We start from the raw sequence: 25,385 nt of genomic DNA, 5'->3' as shown, positions 1-25,385 counted from the left end.
ATGGTCTGGGACAGGAACTGCATACCAGTCTTAGAACCACATTTCTGTACCTGTGTTCTGTGACAAATAGATTACAAACAGTCCTAGCGGACAGATAATATGTATAAGAAATATTATTATTTATTCCAAAGAGGGAACATTATTTGATTCCGATTTATCTGTAAAACTGTAATTGAAAGATCCACCAACTCCTCACAATAACATCGAGAAGTTGATAATAGTCACGGTAGAATATTTTATACAGGATGAGCCAGAACCGAACCGAGAAACTTTCAGACGTCGTTCAGGAAATCTTTCTGAATATTTTGTTATAAGGGACCCACAGTCTCCGGCGGTTTGTTACAAAGTTATTGCATTTCGTTAGGTTTATTTCCCTCGAAAATGGTGCACAACTGTACCGATATCCACGGTAAGCGCTGAGTATCTTGTTTCTAATCGCACGCGGTACCTGCCGTTGACATCGCCAATTCTCTCTTTATATCGTCGCTCCAGGTTTGAGGTTCGCATTCAGTATTGCTCGGTTCCGTCTACGATTATGCGTTAACAGGTATACACGGCAGTACCATGGATAGGCTTACTTATTAAAAGGTATCTCGACATGAATCTCACGTGTGGGTTCACTGAATGCAATGGAAAGCCAGCACAACGATACAAATTTGAGATGTGCCCAGAGGGACACCAACCACGTTAGCTGTACCTATTGGCCTACAAGAAAACAAATCCTGAAAAGTGCATTCACGTTCCGGTTCCATTTGCGTTAAGTTCAAGACATAAACAGTTTTACGTATCGCTATGATTTATAATCGCGTTTATATTGCAATATGGATCTTAAAATTATTTTACAGTCTGCCTGAAACACAGGATTTCTAAAAAATACCCCACATTGTAATTTAAGAACGGCATATTTCCTCGAACGATTCTCAGTTACATTATCAGCGTATCTGGTATATTTGTAAGGTTTATTTGCTACACTTATCACAATACTGACTATAAATCCACCATCAACTTATCATCGCAAATGCGAGAGGTAGTTCTTTTTCATGTATTTAATCAATTTAATAGAGCCAAGGAACTTCTCACTAGCTACAAAATTGTTCAAATTGCTCTGAGCACTATGGGACTTAACTGCTGAGGTCATCAGTTCCCTAGAACTTAGAGCTACTTAAATCTAACTACACTAAGGACACCACACACATCCATGCCCGAGGCAGGATTCGAACCTGCGACCGTAGCGGTCGCACGGTCCCAGACTCAAGCGCCTAGAACCGCCCGGCCACTCCAGCCGGCCACTAGTTACATTACAAAATTCTTTTCCTCTTAATTGAAACATATTGCCTGTAAAATACTATATCTAGCTGTATGTCTCGATTTTTGAATGTCAAAATATGTTTTAAAATATCGTTAAATATGTGTCTGCAGTTCCGTTCATTGCTGAAAGGGGCCAGTGAAGCAGCAACTGGTGTGACGTGTTTTCCTGTAGCTGTTTGGTAAGTAGCGCACAGCCAATAGCTCGTCAAGTACACAGACGTTGTTGTTAATGTTTTCATTTTCGGCAACAAACGTGAGTCGGCTATAGTTAGAACTAAATAGTTCCTCTTCTGCATCAAGTGCTTCTGATCTCTTAGCATTACTCGAAGAATCAGGTTATTGGCGAATTTAGGCCGAAGTGCATCAGGTGCCGAACGAAAGGTACGATTAACTTCAATGGATGGGATTTTTTGACTGACGGCATGTCGCTCATGCCAGCAGATGGAATGCGGCTCGTAACGTTCCGGCGCGCAGCTGTACAATGCAGGCGATGCCTATAACGTTGGTACACATACTTTGTCGACGCTACAACAACAAAATGGATGTAACCCGATTTCAGAATTTTCTTAAGTGAACGCCAAGTGATACAGCCAATCTCTAAGTGGATTTCAAAAGTATCTCTTACAGTAGCGTTACAGAATTTAAAATCATGATTTGAGAATCGTGGAAGTACATTGGGCAACAGCAGTAAATGTTTCGAAATTCTACAGACAAACATTTACTTATTATGAGGGCATTATTCTTGGAGCTATGGAAAGAGCGAGGACAAACGTGTTTTGACTTAAAATTAAAAAGAGATAACCATTAACTGAGCATATTGGGCGAGTACACAAATTTAGAGCGTCACTATTTCCGGTGAAGCACAAGAATACATGTGTAGTAAAGCGTCGGTCCGCTGTCATGGAGTTGATCGATGTCAGTTAAACATGCGACAGCGTAATGACACAGTCGAATGTCGGAAAATTGTTGCACCGTCTAGCGTTACGATAAATGTTTTCTTAGAACTGTGAGCAGTCTCTAATATTTTGCGTCGAGACACTACGGCTTATTCCTTCAACAAGCATCAGGTACGATCGGAAGTTATGACTGAGTGCACGATTATACATAAAATCAGATTTGGGTCATATTTTATTCACAAGTCAGAGTTTCTTCTCACATTACTTTGTGGTTCTTTTTCTGCATTAAGGCTGACTTGGAAGTAGTGTTTGAAAGTCGCGCATCGCATTTTCATAGGTCAAGTTGCAGCGTCAAAGGTCGTTTCAATATGCGTTCTACTGCACAGGCTACCTACAAGTGATGTACATATTGTCTTACTGGTGAGACAGATTCGTTCTAACGGTTATAAGCGATTATTTTATAGTTTTGCAAATTTACTGAAGAATGCATCATCTGAATGACCTCTCTTCATACATGCCGGTCGCTGCGACCGAGTGGTTCTAGGCGCTTCAGTCCGGAACCGCGCTGCTGCTACGGTCGTAGGTTCGAATCCTGCCTCGGGCATGGATGTGTATGATGTCCTTAGGTTAGTTAGGTTTAAATAGGTCTAAGCCTAGGGGACTGATGACCTCCGATGTTAAGTCCCATAGCGCTTAGAGCCATTTGTACCATCTTCTTACGTATTCATAAATTTCAACGATTGATTTGTATCAAGAACCAACATATTATCTACAGGTCATATAGAATTTGTGCACCTAATCATATTTATTACGTGTGGAAGATTTTGACTCAGTCCTTTTATGACAGTTTATTTAGAGACTTATTTACATTCTTAATATCTAAAGTTCTATGATACGGCAACGTAGCATCTTTATTTTGTAGCTTCTCACATTTTTAGGTTCAAATGGGTCTAAGCACTATGGGACTTAACATCGGAGATCATCAGTCCCCTACACTTCGAACTACTTAAACCTAACTAACGTAAGGACATCACACACATCGACGCCCGAGGCAGGATTCGAATCTGCGACCGCAGCAGCAGTACGGTTCCAGACTGAAGCGCCCACAACCGTTCGGCCACCGCGGCCGGCTTCTCACATTTTTAGCTTATGGAATTCTTCGTACTTAACGTCTCCGGTGTCGTATTACAAAGAAGCACCTGAAAGGTGGCTATTATTATTTCTTCCATAATTTTTTATCATGTCCAGTGCAGAATTTGAAATAATTCCAGGGTTTGCTTCTAATAACAGAAAAGCTTGCGTTACTGGATGTATGGCTGTTGTTAGTGCCTCTGCAACGTGCTCTCGTTTCCCATAGGGTTGGTAAACCTATTACATCATAGGTGATTTTACGTGTGATACACTGTTTAGCTAATCACTACAAATGTTGAAAATAATTTTTAGACATTTAGGAAAATAGTGTTCTTTCGAAAGAGTGGCAGGAAATATATTTCAGAGTACTTGAGCCATAAAGAACAAATATTCAGTACTGAGGACGAAGATACCGAGCGCAGAAAGAAAAATTTCACAAGCGTTGCACAATACACCTACTAATAAAGCTTTGAGGGATGGAACGTGTCTGCCGTGTTTCAATGACCATGTTTTAAAGATATTACGAAGCATAAGCGAGCTTCAGCCTAATTTCATCGAAGTCCGTAGCGTTGTTGAGTTACAAAATCTGAACGAATCCAAAATAGTTGAAAGTGAGCAATGCGACGGGTGCTATACGCATTCGAAAGTAAAATTTCGGTGAACGTCTGATGTAATATTCTAGGACATTTTGTTCAACTGTAAAGTTAATAAACGAATGAAAATTATCGATCTAGACACTCGGTGATCTGATCACATTGCCACAGAAACGGAAGATAACTCACTAAATGCCGAAATAGAATTCGGTCTTCACATGTTACTTCACTGCAGAAAATCGAGATGTGATTCTCCCTTTCAGTCATCGATAAATGGCGAAATTGCTCATACTGGGGCAAGTGACGGCGGAGTAGAAAATCATATCACTCAACAGACGAGACGCTTCTACACCTGACAGGAGGATTTGCTAACGTGCCACCCTTCAAGCTGAAGGTTACCATAGACCACCGGAGCAAAATCCGCAGGTCACTCCAGACTTCAGTTAGGTTCGTCGGACAGATGCAAATTTTTGTTGGAATACATCGCTAAGATCTACCCAGTAGCGAAATATGTAACACGATTCATGGTCTCGCATTATGAATAATTTTGGGAACAAATGTCTACCCATTGTGAATTAACATGGATTCCACAAACAGAGTTCTAGTGAAAAGCTGCTAGCGCTATTCCTCTATGAAACCCAGAAGGCTGTAGGTAGTGGTGGACAGGTTAATGCAGTGTTACTTGGATTACAGAAGGCATTCGATACAGTTCCATGCTTTAAATTGCTGAGAAAAACGCGAGCTTACGGATTATTGAAACAGATTCGTGACTAGATTCAGAACTTCTGAGCAGAGAGCACTCAACATCTCCTTCGTAAAGAGGCGATTAAGTTAAAATCGAACGTAACTATGGAGGTACGTAAAAGGGGTATTATATATAGAAGGGGCAGACAAAAAACGAAAACGAGATGAATCTAAAATGAGTAAGTAAATTGTTTATTATTTCTAAAGTAGTCGGCGTAACTATTAACACATTTATCCCACTGTGAGACAAAACAGTCAGCTGACATGAACGTTGATTTTTCCCGAATAGTTTTTTACCTCGTACGTTTCGACGCAGTACCTTACTCAGAAAACTGACTCTGATCTCGGAAGGATACACAATTACGTAAAAAAACAGTGCCTTCATGTACAAATGGTTGCCGTTGCCAGCGATACCATGATTGTACCCATGCGCGCACCTGATTTTTCGAAGAAAAACTAGAGCCACAAATGTCTTCACTCAAGGCTCCAGATATATGGAAGTCGCATGAGGAGGGATAGGAACTGTATTGAGGATGTGTAGGGGCTTCCCAACGAAACTTTTTCCAGTTTAGTCGAAACAACCTTGGCAAAATGTAGGCGGACGGAAAGGTTCACTTCTAGGTACAATCAAGGTTTTGTAGGCAACCGCGAACGTTTTTCCATGAAGGCGTTGACCGTCTTGTCTCACAGTAGGATAAATCTATTAACAGTTATAGTGATAACTTTTGAAATAATAAACAGTTTACTAGCTTTTTGTCCATGTGCCTCGTATTCGGTTCACTTCTCCTTACCATACTGGCCTATATTCTGCTGAATATCGTTGGAAGTTCGGCGAAGTGGTTCACGGACCTGTTGATTCGTGTGGAAAAATTACAACACTATAAAACTGTAGCAAAATGGAGAAAGACTAGCAGGCGGAGTCAATCTCATAGTCCGTACATCGCCGTTGTAGTTGCATCCTCTTCTCTGAATCGCTGTAGAGGTCCAGCACCAGTACTCGAATGTAGGATGACCTGCAACTGGGATGCTTAGGGAGGAGAGATACACCTAGGTGCCTGGTAGTGACCGCCGATTCAGTGATGCCTACGGCACTGAAGCGTGCCTATTTTTGCCGATCGATCGCTTCGATCGTTTTCTACGCCGAGTTTGGGGGTGCAAAGCCTTACATAATGGGGCGCCGTCGATAAATAATTTCATCATGGTCAATTGTGGGGAAATAAACGTTACTTGTTTGTTGTGCCTTTACGCTGACATTGGTCGTACTCTTTCTGTCCGCAGGTTCTTTATGAATCCACTCTGCAGGTAGGTGTGCCGTATAGTAGTAGGTACTCAGCTTGCCGCAGATCCCTGACTGCCCTTCATCAGCACTTTTAGCAGGGTGTTGTCCTCTCAAGACTCATTTGAGTGGCCTTATGCGAATGGTGAAGATAGTCCACCATGCCACTAAAAATGCCTGATATACAGTCTGTAAAGCTTACAAGGGTGTTGCAGCGTTGACAGTCCACCATGCCACTAAAAATGCCTGATATACAGGGTAATCGGAAACAGTCTGTAAAGCTTACAAGGGTGTTGCAGCGTAGATTGTGCTAAGAAATAATTATAAAGAAAGAAGCTCGATCCGATGAGAGACGGTTTCGCCAAATGTATTCTTCGTTTGGTTTTCTAAAGCCGAAAAAGATAGCAATAAAAAATTGGCTACGGGACAGTAGTAAGGATCGAATCCGAGATAAAGGCTGAGCAGTCTCGTTCATTATTATCTACGGTGTGAGAAAAACTGATACTAATTCTATCTGGTGGCCAGCTTGAATTTACGTACCGAAAGGCCTGATTGGCTGATTTCAGTGTCTCCTATAGATCTAAGAGTGTAGCTTGTAGACACATGGTTGACAGCATATGGAAGGTTGAATGTGGCCGTGAGGCGTGCTCGGGTAGCCTAATGGTGATGCGACTACTCACGATAAGCAGGAAATCCGGGTTCGAGTTCCGGTCTGGCACAGATTTTCATTGTCGTCATCCCATTATTGAGCGGATGATATTTTTGACTACCATGTAGGGTCTTCGTGTGACATGATTGCCGAAAAGTCGCTCCACGGCATGGAATACCTCTGCCTCCCACTGGTGATTGGTCGGATGTCACCTGTTACAAGAAGTTGAGATGCTTTCGACTCGAAACTGAAAGCATGGGCCACAGTCTCCACCATCTGATCTAATGGCCACTTCTAACACTGTGAGGTAGTAGTCGACGTTCTGAGAGGTAGATAAAGAGCCGATGACATTTACATGCTGATTTGCCGAACATATATCCGGATGGAGGAAGTTTACGAGCAGCTTAATACCTTAGTACTTCCGGTTTCACTTTGCGAATCTGGCTGGGGACACATTCCTAAATGTTTGTGCGCCAGTCTTTCTGCATATCATGGCCTATAAAAATTGCATTCGCATTGCCCTGGTAGCACAGATGTCTGGATGACGTAACATATGCCACGACTGAAATACGCGGTCTAGTAAAGTTGGCAGGTATAGCTATGGCCACCCTCTGACTTCCTCCTAGTACACTGGCCTGTGCGTACCTAACGGTGGCAAGTGCCAAAACGTATATCCAACATTTCTCGCAGCAAGTCCACAATTCTGCATTACTAAACTGTGATATTACAATCTCGTTGTAAGATATTGGTTGAGAGACGGCACTCACTCTGCGCAGAGCATCAGCAACAATGTTTTGGGTGCCATTATATACTGAATGTTGCACGTAAAATGAGTAACAAAATTAATTTGGCTAAGCTGAACAGACAGTTAAATGTGCTAGGGCTGTGTAAAAGCTAACATAGGTGACATGTAAATAGAACAATATAATTTTCAGCCATAAATCGGAAGTATTTCACTGCCTCAAATGCGGCCAAAAATTCAGTATAAACTGTGACCAGTAACGCCATTCGATTTCCGATTTTGGGAGAGAAGCTATATGCATTTCTAGACACTGTTTACGTACTGCTGCAGAAGCGCACACACCGTGCGGACAGAATAACTCTAAGTGGCCTCCAGCAATAGGACGTGCTAACAAAGCTACCCACGCCAAGCTCACATAGGATGCTTCTAACAGATCCTGTGGGTCTTTATTATCTACAAGAGATGTGGTATTACGCATGGTGAGGCAGGCTAGTAGCACTCAGAACGGCACCTGGGCTTCCGCTGTACAGTATATCAAGTGGTCATAAAAGTTTATGATTATGTATCAGTGAGGTACTCCCACTATCATTGGCATAAGATATTCCTACAGAGCGGCGAACATGCTGGGTGTCGACATATTCCAGCGAAATATATCTTCTTTCTGACAATGGGCACATCTGTAGCACCTGATCATGCTCTTTACCTGAGTCAGTAATACTCCACATTCGGTTAAGCTGCATAAGACTTCTTGAAGGCGACATTCATGTTCTTTTTCTGGAGGCACCTAATGATTTCATCAATAAACTTTTGGATTGTATGTGAGGCGTTGCGTAGCCCATATTACTTGTATGTAAATGCATATAGTTCTAACGATTTCCCAACAGCAACATTATTTCTCAGTGGCTACTGGTATCCAACTGTAGATCGGGAAGAGATCCAATGTGGAAACACCATACAAGTAGCCAAATGACAAGTAAAATATGAAATGCATTGCTCTTGGGAGCTATAGGGACTATCAGAGAGCTCAGCATTTTATACTCGCTAATTACCACAAGGAACTACGTTTTCTTGCCATTAGTTGTTGCAACAGCAACGGCGATGTGATTTCCGACTGTCATTTTGTGCATGCCTGAATCATTGTGCTGAAATCCATCTTGGCGATAGGACGTGTGTAACGGGAAAAACTCCGTGGTCGATAGGAAATAGAAGAGGAGAATGTCATGCGCGTAATGTGTACTGTTATGTGGCGTGGCGATTCTAGCCTATACGCTGGACCCATAACCGCCGGTAACTCCCTTATCGGTGGCTGTCCTGTGACAATACCCGTGTCAGATCACTTTAATGAAATAAGTACCTGATTGTTTTTATTTTATTCAGCAAGCGTAAGGCCAAAGGAAGAAAAATATGGATCCATAACTCCCATACGACATCGAACACGCTAAGGAGCAGCACGGAAGAGCTCATAAGCATAGGTTAAAATTTAATATCACTTAGCGAGTTGCAAATTCCGGAGGTGCCTTTGCTTCCGCGAAAGTGCCAGTGGGGGCTCACATGCGGGAGCTGGTGTTCACTAGTAGCTCCAGATTGCTGACTTAAATGGTCATCATTATGTATCGTTATTGTTGACCGAGTTTTATTTGTAGGCACACTCGGTCCTCGGCTACTGAGCGCTCCCGCTACATTTTTCAACCAGACGCAAAGCGACCTACGTAGATGTACTCTTCCTCCGATGCCTCTGCGATAGAAACGTTCTTCCCAATTATGCAGAGGTGAAGATCGTGTGCTGCCAGATTCGCGTAAGAAAGTGTCATTCTTTTCCCCGTGCTCTATGGGTGGGTTTCTCCATACAAAAACCACCTGGAGCGTGAAATTTCCGAGCCCAAACGTCAGCACAATCGTAGCCAGAACATTATGACCACCTACCTTATAGCCAATATGTCCATCTTTGCGCGGAAACAGCGGCAATGTGTCGCGGTGTGGAAGCAGTGAGGCCATAGTACGTCGCTGGAGGGAATCGGTACCATATGTGCACACACAAGCCACCTCATTCTCATAAATTCCAGGGAGGGTGGCGATGAGCTCTGACGCCACGCTCAATCACACCCCAGGTGTGTTCGAGCGGGTTCAAATTTGGCGAGCTGACTGGGGGGGGGGGGGGGGGAGAGGGGGGGCAGCATATCAATTGGTACTGGCCACTGTGTTCCTCGAACCACTCCAGGAGGCTTCTGGCCTTGTGACACGGCACATTATCTAGCTAAAAAATGCCACACGCGTTGGGAAATATAGTCGTCACGAAGGGGTGTACGTGGTCTGCAACCCGTGTACGATACTCCCTGGCCGTCATGGTGCCTTGCACGAGCTTCACTAGACCCATGGATGCCTATGTGAATGTTCTCCAGAGCAAAATGGAGCTGTCGCCAGCTTGATCCGTCCCTCAATACAGCTATCAAGCAGCTGTTGCCCTGGAATACGACGGATTCGCGCCCTCCCATCGGCATGATCTACATCTACATATATACTCCGCTAGCCACCACACGGTGTGTGGCGGAGGGCACAATTCGCGCCAAAGTCATATTCCCCCCCCCCCCCCCCCCCCCCACCTCAGTTGCAGTGGCGGATCGCGCGAGGGATAAACGACTGTTTGAACGCCTCATTACGAGCTCTGATTTCCCTTATCTTAGAATGGTGATCATTGCGCGATGTAATAGTTGGTGGTAATAATATATGCTCTACATCCTAGGCGGAGATTGGATTTTGGAGTTTAGTGAGCAGCCCCTTCCGTTTAGCGCGTCGTCTATCTGCAAGTGTGTCCCACTTCATACTTTCTATGAGATTTTTAACGCCTTGGCGATGGCTAAATGTACCATTCATGAACCTTGCCGCTTTTCTTTGGACCTTTTCAATCTCTTCAACCAGACCCAAGTGGTACGGGTCCCATACAGACGAACAATACTCTAAGACTGGACGAACTAAAGTATTGTAAGCAATTTCCTTTGTTTAAGGACTGCATCGCTTCAGGATTATACCAATAAACTGCAATCTAGAGTTCGCCTTACCCGTTACTTGTGTAATCTGATCGTTCCATTTGAGATCATTTCCAATAGTCACAACCAGATACTTGACGGATGATACCGCTTCCAAAGACTGGACATTTATGTTGTACTCGTATAGTAATGGGGATTTTCGCTTTTTTATAAGCAGGAATATTGAGAGATAACTGCCAGCCATTACACCACGCATTTATTCAAATGGTTCAAATGGCTCTGAGCACTATGGGACTTAACAGCTATGGTCATCAGTCCCCTAGAACTGAGAACTACTTAAACCTAACTAACCTAAGGACATCACACAACACCCAGGCATCACGAGGCAGAGAAAATCCCTGACCCCGCCGGGAATCGAACCCGGGAACCCGGGCGCGGGAAGCGAGATCGCTACCGCACGACCACGAGCTGCGGCCCCACGCATTTATTTTCTGCAAATTCTCATTGATTTGTTCACAACTTTCGTGTGATACTACTTTCGTGTAGACTACAGCATCATCGGCAAACAGTCTAATGGCGCTGTCAATACCATCTACCAGATCGTTTATATAAATCATAAAAAGCTGTGGACCTATTACGCTGCCCTGGGGCACACCTGATGTTACGCTTGTTTCTGTTGAAGTCTCCCAATTCAGGACGACATACTGCTCTCTGTCTGTTATAAAACTTTCTATCCAACTGCATACATCATCGGATAGACCGTAAGCGCGCACTTTTTGGAGCAAGCGACAGTGAGGAACTGAGTCGAACGCCTTCCGAAAGTCGAGGAATGTGGCATCAACCTGGGAGCCGGCATCTGGAGCCTGTTGTATATCATGCACAAAGAGGGCCAGCTGTCTCGCGTGACCGCTGTTTCCTAAAACCGTGCTGGTTTCTGCAGATGAGCTTCTCAGCGTCTAGAAAGGTCATTATGTCTGAACACAAAATATGTTCCATGATTCTACAACAAATTGATGTCAGTGAAATGCATTCGATTTTCTACGGTTTTTATAGATTGCTATGACCTGGGCCTTCTTCCAGTCCTGTGGAACTTTCCGCTGTTCCAATGATCTCTGCTAGATGATGAATAAGAATGGTGCTATATTTGTAGCATAGTCAAAATAAAATCTTACGGGGATACCGTCTGGGCCAGATGCCTTCTTTGTGTCTAAGGATCTTAACTGTTTTACAATCCCAGATACACTAAACATTATGTCAGCCATCCTTGCGTTTGTTTGATAGTTGAAAGGGGGAATGGTGCTGCAGTATAATATAATAATGTCGTGTGACTAGGGCCTCCCGTCGTGTAGACCAATCGCCTGGTGCAAGTCTTTCGATTTGACGCCTCTTCGGCGACTTGAGCGTCGATGGGGATGAAATGATGATGATTAGGATAAACACAACACCCAGTCCCTGAGCGGTGAAAATCTCCGACCCAACCGGGAATCGAACCCGGGCCCTGAGGATTGACATTCCGTCACGCTGACCACTCAGCTACCGGGGGCGGACGGTGCTGCAGTCCTCTACCGTAAACGAGTTTTTGAAAGCTAGGTTTCGAATTTAGGCCTTCTGTTTATCATCATCCGTTACATTACTCGTACTGTCAGCAAGAGAAGGTATTGAATTATTTGTAGTGTTCATAGATTGCACGTACCACCAAAATTTTTTGGTTTTTTTTAGAATCTGCAGACAAAATATTGCTTTCAAATTCGTTAAAATAATCTCTCATTGACCTTTTGACAGCTGCTTTCATTTCGCATAATTTATGTTTGTCAGCGGGGCAATGACTACGTTTAAAATGACTGTGCAAAATTCTCTGCTATCTCAGCAACTTCCAACTACGTTAATCGAACCGAGGTGGATCCTTTCCCTCCCCTATATTTTTGCTAGGCACATATTTCTCTAACACGTGGTGGAATATACCTTTAAATTCCGACCAAAGATGCTCTATATCTTTGTGTCTCGTGGTGAATGATTGGAGATGACTATGAAGACATTCATTAATGACACTTTCATTTGCTCCTCCCGCCCCCCCCCCCAAAAGAACTGTACGCTGTTTCTTTGGTTTTTTTGCAACTTCCACTGAAGCCACAATGACATTATGGTCGCGAATACCTTCCTCTAGACTAACTTCCTCAAAAAGATCAGAAAAGATGAAGAAAGGATCGGGAGTTATCAGCCCATACAACGCTCTGCCACTGGGAAAATGTCCAGTGCCCATCGTCGTGTGCTCATTTCAGTCATAGTGGCCGATGCCGTGGTGTTGACATTGGTACATGCATGGGTTGTTGGCTGCGGAGGCCCATCGTTAGGAGTGTTAGGTGCACCGTGTGTTCAGACACACTTGTATTCTGTCCAGAATTAAAGTCTGATGTTGGTTCTGCCACAGTAAGCCGCCTGTACTATTTTACTAGTCTGCCCACACTACGACGTCTGACATCTGTAATGAGGGGTGGCCGCCCAAGCCCACGACGTCTGGACGTTGTTTCACTTTGGTTTCAGCACGTGTTGATGACACTCGCCACAGCACTCTTCGAATACCCAACAAGTATTTCAGTTTCCGAAATACTCGTGCCGAGATTCCGAGCCTTCATAATCTGCCCTCAGTCAAGCTCAAATATATTTAGTGCCTTCCTCATTCTACACACACACAGCGCGCGCACTGACACTGCATGCACCGTGCGTGTGTGTGACTGCCAGTCATTCCTCGACAGGTGACGCTGCTATCGCCTGGACGGGTTTATATCTATGGTAGGTCGGTGGTCATAATGATGTGGCTGATCAGTGTATGACACGACCAACGCGGTGAACACCTGTGGAGCGACCACATCTCTGATTCTTTCCACATATTTTTGAAGATTAGTCAATTCAGTTTGCGTGTCACTGAAAGTAAGGACGTGGATTTATGGCAAGCGGGACATACAAATGCAATGTAACACAGCGACAGGTACGTCTGGATCAATCAACAGGTAGTGGTGGCGCAGTAATTGCGATGGTGTCCCGTCTCACAAGTAATTTTACACAGCAGTGCATGTGACTTTTACTTGTGTGAGGGTAATAGCACCAAGAGGTCTCTACTTTCAGACTTTCGTATACCTTTGTCACTGGAGCTATGTGCTCATGTAGCTCACTTCATGGATGTTGTGTAAAAACTACATACATAAAGCTAACCATTTCCGACAAAGCGGTATGAATACCACCGACAAAATGAAATCAAGAATTCAGAGCCTGTGAAATCAGCACAGATGCCGCGCGGGATTAGCCGAGCGGTCTCAGGCGCAGCAAAAAAATGGATCTGAGCACTATGGGACTTAACTGCTGAGGTCATCAGTCCCCTAGAACCTAGAACTACTTAAACCTAACTAACCTAAGGACAGCACACACATCCATTCCCGAGGCAGGATTCGAACCTGCGACCGTAGCGGTCGCGTGGTTCCAGACTGTAGTAAGGCGCAGCAGTCATGGACTGTGTGGCTGGTCCCGGCGGAGGTTCGAGTCCTCCCTCGGGCATGGGTGTGCGTGTTTGCCCTCAGGATAATTTAGGTTACGTAGTGTGTAAGCTAGAGACTGCTGACCTTAGCAGCTAAGTCCCATAAGATTTCACACACATTTGAACTTTTTTTCAGCACAGATATGCTAATTGACATACTTGCTTAAATTCCAAGTAATCCAGAGTCAGCAGCTTCGAATATTGAAGGGGAATCAGATGACTCTGATCAACAACCACAACTTATTCCAACTGAAGAGAACATAGTCCAGCGTGAAGGGGCTGTGAATGAAAGTGTTTGTGTTGAAAGTGACAATGGTATGCGTAATGACAATGCAGAACTAATGGAGCATATCGAATGGGTGAAACAGATACCTGCAAAAGCAACTACTCAGTTTTCACATACTTATGGTTCAAATATTGTTTCTCAAAAAGCAAACACATCTGACGTATTTGGCTGCTTATCTCATAATGATTTATTAGACTATCTAGTATTTCATACCGAATTGTACGCAACTCAAAAGCGTGGAGGTTCCACAGCGTTGAGACCAGCTGATATTAACAAAATGAAGAAATTTATTCCCCTCAATTTATTAACGGGTTGATCATCTGACCCAGCTCTCCGTGATTCCTGTATTTCAGTTCTCATGCCTCAGATTTTCGTGGTTGCTGGGGCATATACATGTGAATGATAACGATAAGCAGCCAAGAAAGGAGCAAGATACGCCAACTGCTGGATTATCGTAGCGAGAGCTACTCTGAAAGCTATAAACCAACAGAACATCTCGCTGTGGACGAATCGATGATTCGTTTCAAAGGTAGGTAAAACCTCAAGTAGTACATGCCACAGAAATCCATAAAACGTGGCTACAATATTTTGTTACTGGCAAATGAAATTGGCTATGATTCCAAGTTTGCGCTCTACGCGGAGAAAATTAGCCAGGAGGTAGAAAAGTGCTTAGGTTCCCGAGTTGTACGACATTTTATTTCAGAACTTGAAGGGAAAATGTGACAGGCTGTATTATGATAATTATTTTACTTGTATACCCCTAATACTTGATCTGAGGAAACAGGGGAATATATACTTATGGGGCGGTGAGGAAAGGAAGAGTTTGGGTCCCAGAACACTTTGAGAAGGAAAAGAATGTGTCTCGTCTCGAGGAAAATTCCAGTTTCGCTGTAGCAGCCAAGGTATTACAGCAGCCGTTTGGAAACATCTTACACCAAGACAGTTTCTTTCAAATTTACACAATATTGAAGAGATAAGCACAACACTCGGAAATGTAAATATTGCTCCCGCGTAGAACTTTCATGCACAATATTTAAAGGATTACAGTGCCTATATGGGGCTTGTAGGTAGGTCGGACATGTTAAAATCAATCTAAGAGATTGACAGGAAGAGCAAAAAGTAGTAGCACAGAATTTTGTGGCACTGTTGTAAATATTTTCATCATTCATAGGGAACATTGCAATCACAAGCAAATATCCTTGAAGCAGTTCATATTGTCTGTAATTTTGCTGGTCTAGTTCGAGCATCTTCATCATCTCCTAACGGCAAGAGGTCTCAGATCAAGCAGAACTGATTCAAGCCATTCGTTGCACCTGATAAACACTTTCACAATCCATCCCATATGCCAGAAAGAGGACCATCTCGAAGATGTTCACACTGTAGTTATGCTAATGTATCGCATCACACAAGATCAGCGTGTAAAACACACAATGTGGGTTAGTCCCACTGAATTTTACGAAAAATGTAGCCATTAAATTCATCATAATGAACCAGTGGTTTTACTTAGAAACTACCAAAAATACTTTATTATGAAGTTCAAATTTTATTCTTATTATATAATGATATTGTTTTTTGCGACAACAAAGACATATTTATATATTCATGGTCTCCAAAGGGTTCTAAAACGCCACCTGTTAAGAAAAAATCAAAGCAAGTTAATAATACGCCCACGAAAATAAAAGCTGTATCCAGATATTTAGGAGTTTTACTGGAAGAACGATTAAATTTGAGCTCTCACACAACGAAATGAATAAGAGAAATCGAAAAGTAATGACAAAACAATGCTTCGTATTACGACGCTATTTTACCTGCTATTGTGCGAGTATCACGGCTCATACGTTGATACTGCTAGCACCAGCATAAACATGCCTCGCATGAATACACACAATGCTTCGAATTGCGAGGTTATTTTAACTGCCATCGTGCGAGTTTCATAGCTCATATGTAGATACTGGTAGCACCAGCGCAAGCAGTAAACACAGTGTAACGAGGAGAATTCCCGTGGATGTGAAGAGTTTTTAGCACCACATCTGTAGATGCATTTCGAGTGATATTTGAAATACATCCACTTGCCCAAACAATAAGAAGAAATCAGTTCTATACTGGCTAATGAAGAACGACTAACACCTATTTCAGAGTTCTGTGGTGTAGGCCACAAACTGAAAACAAACAAAAACCTGAATATCCATTCTTTGGCACGAATATTGGAATGATGCCAAAAAACGAAGACGAACCTACAACTTATTCCCAATCATTAAACAAATTCTCGGATTACGACACATGAAACCTTCATGATGAATGATCCACGTTTTGACAGTCCACGATCCGTGTGCCACGTACTTGCGTTAAATCAGATGAAAGGAAAGAAAGAAACGATTGTACCTGCGGAAAAGAAATCTAGAAAAGCCCTCTGCATATAAGTGTGTCTCCTGCTGGCCGACAAGTGACTAAGCATGGAACATCAGATGCTACGTAGAGTCACCATCAGGAGCTAATATGGTAGATCCTCGATAACACTGCTGAAACGATTCCAAAGGGCTTTGGAGAGACAATTTTCAACAATATGTGCTGGACCATGTACTGTGAAACAGTTTTACCTACAACAGCATTGCACTCTATCCTCATTACAAGTGGGCAAATCTAAGACGTCTACTTTCTCTGATGACGCGTGGCAGTCCAACGCCTTGTTTATTCGTGTTTTCAGCGTCTTTCAGTCACTTCCCACAGGCGCTCATGAGGGTTGCAGGCGAACAGCGGACCAGCTTTACTTTTTCTGAGATGCTCGTTTCCAGGCATCCAGACGTAACAATCTGCCTTTTCTGAAAGTCCCTTATGTTAGTGGATTTCCTCATTTGCAGCCCGTATCGCCGTTGAAATGATTTCCCATTCGTCTCCGACGCTGTGTAAGTGTCTGAGGATAACAAACGGCGAAGGTTATCAGTCACCTATTCACCCTCCCCCCCCCCCCCCCCCCCCACACCCGCATACCTTAAGAGCTATGAGCACATGCTCGGTAGAAGTAATGTGTTTCACAATAGCGAAGGTGATCAAGTGCTCATAGTTCTTAAGTTAACAACTTAGAGCCCAGCTTCCAAAATATGGAAAGTAAAGATTTGCAATAGAAGAAATGTTTTTCACCGTATCGAAGACGAAGAAACGCTCATAGCTCTTGAGGTATGCGTTTTGCAGCCCATGTTCACTAGAATTTCTTGCTTTGAATGATCGTTCCTGTTGTATCCCTGAATATTGACCATTCCTCCTGGGACACCCTGTATGTGGCAGCAAAGAATGGCCCTAGTGCGCCGAGAATTGAGGATGATAGATGTGGTTACTTCCATGCTACTTCGACGCCGTACCAGCGATTATTATGAATCATGTTGCCTGGCCAGTCCCTCGTCGGCCTATGGACAGATATTTTCAGTGGATGAGAGCTCAGGAGAAAATGCCAGTCAAGGCAGCAGTCGAACACTGTATCGATATAGGTTAGGACAACAAGTGCAACACGTGGTCTTGCAACAATCTTATTGAAAGATGACGTCATGGAAATTTCGAATGCAGAGCACAATCATTGACCTTAACGCGTCGCAAATGTGACGCCTGCTGTCCAAATTACCAGCTTTCTGAACCAAAAGTGATCGTGTTGTGCACGCAATGATACCTCATGCGAACACGCCATGAGCTGGGTGCGTATGGCGATGAATAATACACTGCCATCGTTCATTCTCCTCGACGCTCAGTTATATGGATGTTGTATGCAGAATTGCGAAATCTCCTTTAAAGACGATGGTTTTCCACCTTTCTCTGCCGTGTCAAGGGAAGCGGCGAGAGTTGTCACCGCGCTGACAGTCCGACGTGTTCCAGGCGTCGTACCGCACTGTCCATGTGCATATTTATCTCGCTGCAATCAAGACCATTTGCCAGCGGCATTACTGCAGCGGTGGCACCGGTTCCCGTCAGATCATGGAAGTTAAGCACTGTCGGGCTTGGCTAGCATTTGCACGGGTCAACGTTTGGAGCTGCCGAGTTCTATTGGCAAGTGGGGTGCACTCAGCCTTCTTAGGTCACCTGAAGAACTACTTAATTGAGGAGTAACGGCACCGGTAAATAAAACTGAAAACGGCCAGGAGAGCAGTGTATTGACCACATGCCCCTCCGCATTCGCATCTTGTGACCTCTATTGGCTGAGATTATTACGGCAGCCGGCGGGTACCGTTGGGCCTTAAAGGCCTGTTCGGACGGTGGTTAATCAAACCCCTTTGCTGGCTAAAAAGAAGTGATATCGATGCACGATCCTGGTTTGCAGAATAAACAGTATGACTGTCATCTCGGCCGCTAGTCCCTCGGGGCCGTCGACATTTTGCATGACGTTGTATGGCCCTTCAGACCGTTCGATTCCATGTTCGGACAACAGTGGTCGGATCCCGATAAACTGTAGCAGCAGTGTCACGGAACGACAAACCGCGTTCCCGATATGTCATGATCCAGTCACTGTTAAGCTACAATATGTGCTGTTGTTTCTCCGTCTTATACGACGTGAACCTCGATCCTCTCATGAGCAACAAACACTGAAAAGAAATTTATGAGGGCATAACTCGTACATGCTTTGTGCGGGTGAACTGAAACGCAAATCCAAGCGTGTAGTGTACTTCTTGTCAATTAGATGTTGGTTGCATGCTACCCTTATGGTACTGAAATTTTGATGGCCTGCAATGTGAATAAAATTTCTGAAAGCGTTATGATGTGACGATATTTCGTTGCATCCTGTGTTTTGCCACCGATATCACTTTCGATGTGACTGAAACTTATAATTGGGAACTCAGTCCAGAGCAACTGTGTCTGGAAGACGACAAAGTGAGCTTCCGCATCGTGCAATCACAAACGATCTAGCTGACAGGCTTTATTCTGCAGGCAGGTACGGTGTGACGCACAGTGCAAGATGACGCAATGGAAGGCCGTTGGATATCATCGTCGAGAAGAGTGTTTTATGGAATTTCTGCAGTCGCGATTCATGTATTTTCTAAACTTACATGACAAACTGGCATGAAATGAATGGAAAGGAAACGGGATCAGAAAGAGATAATAAGGAAATAATGACTTCCAGCCGCACAGGGCATTGCAGCAATGCAAAGGCGAGAGTTGAAAATTTGTGCCGGACCGGGAGTAGAAACCGGATGCTCCACTTCTCTGAGACGGTTACCTTAGCCGCCTCGGCCATCCGAACACTCTTTCCCTAGGGTCAAAATTCGCAACTTCCCGCTCGCCGCATCACAACAACCCCCGCCCATATACCCGCTACTGGCAGATTTCTGATTCCTGTAGGAGTTCCGACGTTGGTTGTGCATCCGCACTGAAACTTTTTCACCAAACAGTCGCACCCATAGAATTATAAATATGAGTAGTGTCTGTTCCGCTGGATATGTCAGAGAGAACAGACACCACTCATATCTAAAGTTTTCTACACTTGCCTCTTGCGGGTTTTCCGCACTCGCGTCGTGCACTCGCAGAGCTTCCACCCTGACGTCGTTGTCACATTAACTGTGGAAGAGACGGGGCTACGTTATGATAAATACATTTCATTTTTTAAGGAATTAATTAATAGGTACTTCCCTATGAAAAAAAGAATCAAGATTAAGGTTTAAGATACCGTGGACGGCGATGTGATTAGAGACCGACTCAACTTCATAGTGGGGAAGGAGGGTGGAACGAAATTGGTGATGTTTTTCAAAGGAATTCTCCCGCCATTTGCTTTTTCAATGATTTAGGGCAACCACTGTAAATCTAAATGTTTATGGATGGATAATTATTTGAACCGCGATCCTCCCGAATGCGAGTGTAGCGTGGTACAACTGCACCATCCCGTTCGGCACCTTCCAGGAAATACACGTTATGGCTTCCAACACACACATCTCTGAAGTCTGGGATATTAGAGCTCAAACGGAGGCTTACCAACAGTAGGTCTACCGTGTTATATCCATGAATGGAAATGGAGCCGGGGGCTCCACCATAGGGTGGGTTGCGGAGTAACTCTTTCTTCTTCAGGACATTCATAAAGAAAGAGAAGCGGTTTTTACCAGAGATCTGGAATGAATCATTAACTCTCCAGCGGAGTCTGTAACGTGCATGGTGTTTTGTGACTGCCTGTAGGAAAGTATTTGGTAATGGTGTGCTATTATTTTTACCTTCCCATCTATTTCGACTGTTAAGTATAATCGACCGACTCCAAGAATCAGTGTTCCTATGACGTGTTGCGCACAAGAGACACGACTATACTGCTGAACGGAAACAACGTTCAAATGCATGGTGGTTTGGGCGGAATAGCGATTCGTAAACCAAGCAGAACATATGACGCAAAAGCAAGGGTGAAACAACTGCATATTTAACTCTAAGTTTAAACGCCATCTGCCTGAGAAAAGTGCCTAACATTTTGTGAGCAGCATTTTCTGTAGCTACTCAATCATTCTAACCTCTGATGCTTTTAAGTAACGTCTGCGGTAATGGAATTTATAGACCAAATATGGTGTCTGAACCTTCATATAAGAAATGAGTCTCTGAAGACCAATACGTCGTTTCCAAAATTTACTGACAGGTATTTTGCTTGGTTTCGCTACAAAGTTGAGAGCAAAAAACAGTGGCTTACTCGCCTGTCACAATTGTCATATTTTGGTGGTTATAGCCGTAACAAATAGACTTAGTGCAACCTGACAGCGGGGTTCCTCTTCACAGACTGTGCCATCCAACGTTCTGTGACCGATTTTGCGAATAAGCCATTATAGTAAGTGGAATATAGATTGCTTGTAATATGTACAAAAATTCCGCTTTCGTACTACCAATCCACATCCTTAAGAACCGATTTATTCACTGTTTCAGAATAGTGCACGGTCTCTGAGCTGCAACACTCGTGTCTGCCTATCCAACAGCACCGATATTCTCTAAATCAAGTGCCAAAACCCGAACCCCAGAAACATCTATCAGTGGAAAAGTAGCCAAAATAAGCGAACACATGTCTTGGCTTATTCCTAGATACAGGACCGTTTCTGATAACACGACCGTCAAAGTTTTCAACATAGTTTAGGTGCCCTTTAGCGGTCGTTAAGCGCAACTCACCCGGTGGAGTAGTGGCTATCGTCACGGTCTCTCACTTTCGCGTCCCGTGTCCGATACCAGTTTACTGATTTTATTTATTTTATTATATTACTTTCATTCATTTATCTACCGATGTCCGTAGCAGGTTACTACACGAATGTTTTTTTTTATAAAGTTAGGGGATAAAATGACTTTATATTAGCTGTAAAATTACAACTGGTTTTCAGAATAAGGGTCATACATGTTATACAATATACGAGTGTATGATATTTTCGGGGGTTACAATCTTGTTAAATTCTCATATTCTTATATTTCATCTTATATCAGTTCTTAATTCTGATATTTGTACTTGTGTTTATTCTACAGGAAGATTTGGTACATTTGATTGGATGATACCGATCGTAGGAACATCCGAAACACAGAAATTCCGAACACCACGAGCTTCGTGTCAAGTCAGGTTTGCCATAGCGACATTTCTTTGTATGAATTTCACTCGAGAAACAATCGTCATTAACGTTGTCGAAGATTTCAAGCGTTGCCAATAACTTCACGGCACACTGCGCATAACGGATCACTTTTCCGAAAACTGGCACTTGTAATTGATTCTGGATCAAAATACACTATAGGAGTTTCACCGAAAACCATTTCAAATCATTTTTCTATTCTTTCCTTTTTTATTTTTAAAATCATTCACCAGACATACAATTAGATGACGAATAAGGACAACGTTCTTTCAGTCTACAGTGGAAAACATTAGTACAGTAATCTTCTAGGGACGTGGGTGGATAAATGAAAAACAAAAAAATAAAAACAATAATCGGGTTTGGAACACTGGGCGCAAAAGTGTGATTGTAACACTACCAACTGTGCCATCGCTTCGCTTGGACTACGCACTCGCTAAAATGCATATAAAGTACCTCGAAAACTTTGACCGTCGTCAGAAGCGATCGAATATATACGAATAAGCGGAGACGCATGTTCCCTTATTTTGACGTCTCTGCCACTGAGCGAAGTTTCTAGGAAATCGGGTAATGGCACTTGCCGTGTTCTCTTCGTAAGATCCACTCCAACCCCCCCTCCCCCCCCCCGCCACCCCTCACAGCTACGTGATGAGAGGACGTGACGCCAATGGCTTAAGTGTGTTGGTTCCTTTTTACATTTCAATAAAATTTACTATTTCCCTAAGCGATTCTCTACTTTTACGTATTCTTAATAATTTAACATTGTATATATTCAAACAGTCTAAACATTAATTACTTTATTATATTCGAGCCAATTAGAGGCTAGGAGCACCTTCCTTTAATACGGCACTTGAGCGCGCTTACATAAAGCTTGCTCTGACTCTTTCCCTGTAGGATACAGACACTTGGACTCCTTCACAGGGGCTGCTAAAATAGAACTTTCCGCGTTGTGGCGCAGATTCCAAGTAGCGGAAAAAAAGTAACAAGATTACTTGACTTCGTAATCAAATTTCCTGAAAAGTTAAGACTTTCTGTCGGACACAACCGCTGGAAGTCACACACTCGTAATCTGCCATGAAGTTCCGTCAGATTGCGTTGGGTCTATTGTGTTACGTTTCTGACCACCGAAATACGGACAATGACTCGGCAGTGTAGCCTTGTGTAAACCGCCGTTCACATCATTGGTGAGTAAACGACTCATTACGTAAGGAATGAAGATTTCTTAGATTTCCACATTTGGCTACCGTTTCACTCAGTAATGACGAATTACAAACTCAATAGGGTTAAAATACAACAGGGAACCGCCCATGGATTTTGTTTAAAGAACCGTTTCTTTATTCACCTTAAGTGGCTTATGGCAATCTCGGAAACCGAAATGTAGTTCGGCTCGCTATGCTCTTTTTTCTGAAAAAAAAAAGAAAAACTTGGACAGAGGCTAAGCCATTCGGCAGGTGTGTATTAGGACAGTCTCAATAAAGACTGGAAATGTAATACGGAAAATTATGCCAATTTATCCATCGGAAAGCCTACAAAATATACGTGGACGGCTAAATTTTAACAGATTTCCACATGAAAAATAAAGATACAGAATCAAATCCGGGATCGATAAACTGTTTCAGTCGCTCGGTATTATGCATTCACTCCGTTGCAGGATAAAACATTCATTCTTGATATTGCTAAATATTACCTATATTCTAACATTTGTAAAAGCTGCCGCACGAAGATTACAGGTGTCAATTAAGTACACTTTATACAAAGAATAGGTACATAACAATGTCTACATTATTAGGATTCCGAGTGGTACATGGTGCCTGACTTTAAAAATTCAGTTGGCTATAATATCCTTACATGCTATAGTTGTAACCCCTACACTTCTTGCCATGGAATCATAGTCTGTATAAATAATGTGCAATCTTCCTCCACATGGTACGTAACAGTTCATTAAATGTGGCTTCTCTAGGACCAAAACGTATGTTGCCAACCCGTCATATCCTAAACATATTTTACGGATGGCATGTCAGGGATACGTACATGCTTGGGAAGCCCTTCGTTCTTTAAAGAAGACTTGCACATTCCTTGTCACTTGTAGCCAGAAATTTTTCTGCTCGAATATGGCACGTGGAATTTCTTCAAGAAGCGGCGGAATTTTACGTCCTCAGACATGTCTTGTATAGAGGTTATTGCTTAGATTACTCTTCGTATGTCACAGACCAACCGTAAATACAGCGTATGATTTTAGGAACTAAAATCCTAGGACAGCTATATCGTATACATTATTCAGTACTGGAAAGTATTTACCCATATTGTACTTCTTGTTCTTTTTCTTATCTAATTATTATTCGAGTTTCACCCTTATACAGACTGTGGCCATATAATTTATTCCTAGAATTCTTATTCAATATTTAATAGAGGTGTTTTACATATCTCCTGGAAGAGATAACGTGATGCTGAACAAATAAATTGTTTGACGGGTTGTCTGAACACTACAGGCAGAGGAAGGTTACTGTCTATCAAATATTAAATGAAAGAATGTACAACAAGACTCACGTGTGAGGTACATTTCTGTTAATCCTCCACTGAACATGAGCAAGCACCAAAAGAGAAGACCTGCACTGAAAACTGATCTGTGAATTCGTATTGTTTGAACTGGTTACGTTCACTTTTTAACAGCAACTGGTGCTACGTATGTTATTAAATACGCATACTTTTTTCCAATTGATTTCGCTTCCCGAGCTAACGAAAATCTCTGTATAGTGAAAATGGAATCGACTGGTTCTATTGCCACCTGCGAATTTTAATTTTATAAGAAAAACTGCCATATTATTTCAAATTTGAGAGTCATAGTATCTGTATCTTCTTTCCTAAATTCTTCGCACGCGAGGATATCAATTTATATTTGTAATCGGATACGCGTGTTTGCGGGACGTACTCACCTATTACCGTTGAAACGTTTTGAAGTGCAACTATTACGCAGTATTTTTTCCGTTCGTTGTTTGAAAATTTCGTTGCGAAACATACTTACCTAAATACCGTTTAAACGTTTTGAAGTGAAACTATTACACAGTATTTTTTCTGTTCGCGGTTTGAAAATTTCATTAAAAACTAATTTGTAACAAAAGATTGGTAAATAAATTACTGAAGAAAGGTTCCAAGAGTTCGAAAACTACTTTGCTGGTACTCATTCATTTGCTGTCGGGAAACTAAGTAATCTGTCACCAGCAAGAAAACAGTCTATATTAAATTTTAATTGGCGATGAACTATTAACGTTACTTTTGTAATTGTTGCATACCGGTATGACAGGTATTCCTTTGATCGATAACAAGAAATGCAGCATCAATTAAAAAAATGAGAAAAAACCTTTTTTCACGTACGATGAGGTAATTTCGATTTCAGAAATATGGTCCTGCTTTTATGCATTGTTGACCAGTGACAAGATATTATGTAAGTATTCATAGTAAACTTAATAGTTTAAATGTTGTTCAAAGTAATGTTGTTTGCTTAATTTCCTTGTACTATAATCGCTTGGCCCTACGCTATGCTATGAAAGCTTTTTTAAATCTACTTCGAGAATTTATTATCGCCCTTTGTAGATTACTACATATAGTGTACTATAAGTCACTGAACAGACACATACTTTAGTTAGTTTTCAATGTGCGTGAGTGTGTGAGCGGCATCGAGATGTGTTATCTGAACTATTTCAAC

The 25,385-nt window shown here is 42.7% G+C and overlaps 1 protein-coding gene across 1 annotated transcript in view; it reads left to right on the top strand.

Moving 5' to 3' along the window:
- The first annotated feature begins 1,417 nt into the window (after positions 1-1,417).
- The window catches only part of LOC126183833 (GTP-binding protein Di-Ras2), an 880,171-nt gene continuing 856,203 nt past the window's right edge, over positions 1,418-25,385 (top strand). Inside the window, exon 1 of the mRNA XM_049926091.1 lies at positions 1,418-1,487. The gene's annotated coding sequence lies outside the window, so the exon portion shown is untranslated. The remainder of the gene's footprint in view (positions 1,488-25,385) is intronic.

The sequence above is a fragment of the Schistocerca cancellata genome, chromosome 4 (assembly GCF_023864275.1).
Source record: "Schistocerca cancellata isolate TAMUIC-IGC-003103 chromosome 4, iqSchCanc2.1, whole genome shotgun sequence".
Classification (NCBI taxonomy): domain Eukaryota; kingdom Metazoa; phylum Arthropoda; class Insecta; order Orthoptera; family Acrididae; genus Schistocerca; species Schistocerca cancellata.
This window is presented reverse-complemented; position numbering and strand designations above follow the sequence as displayed.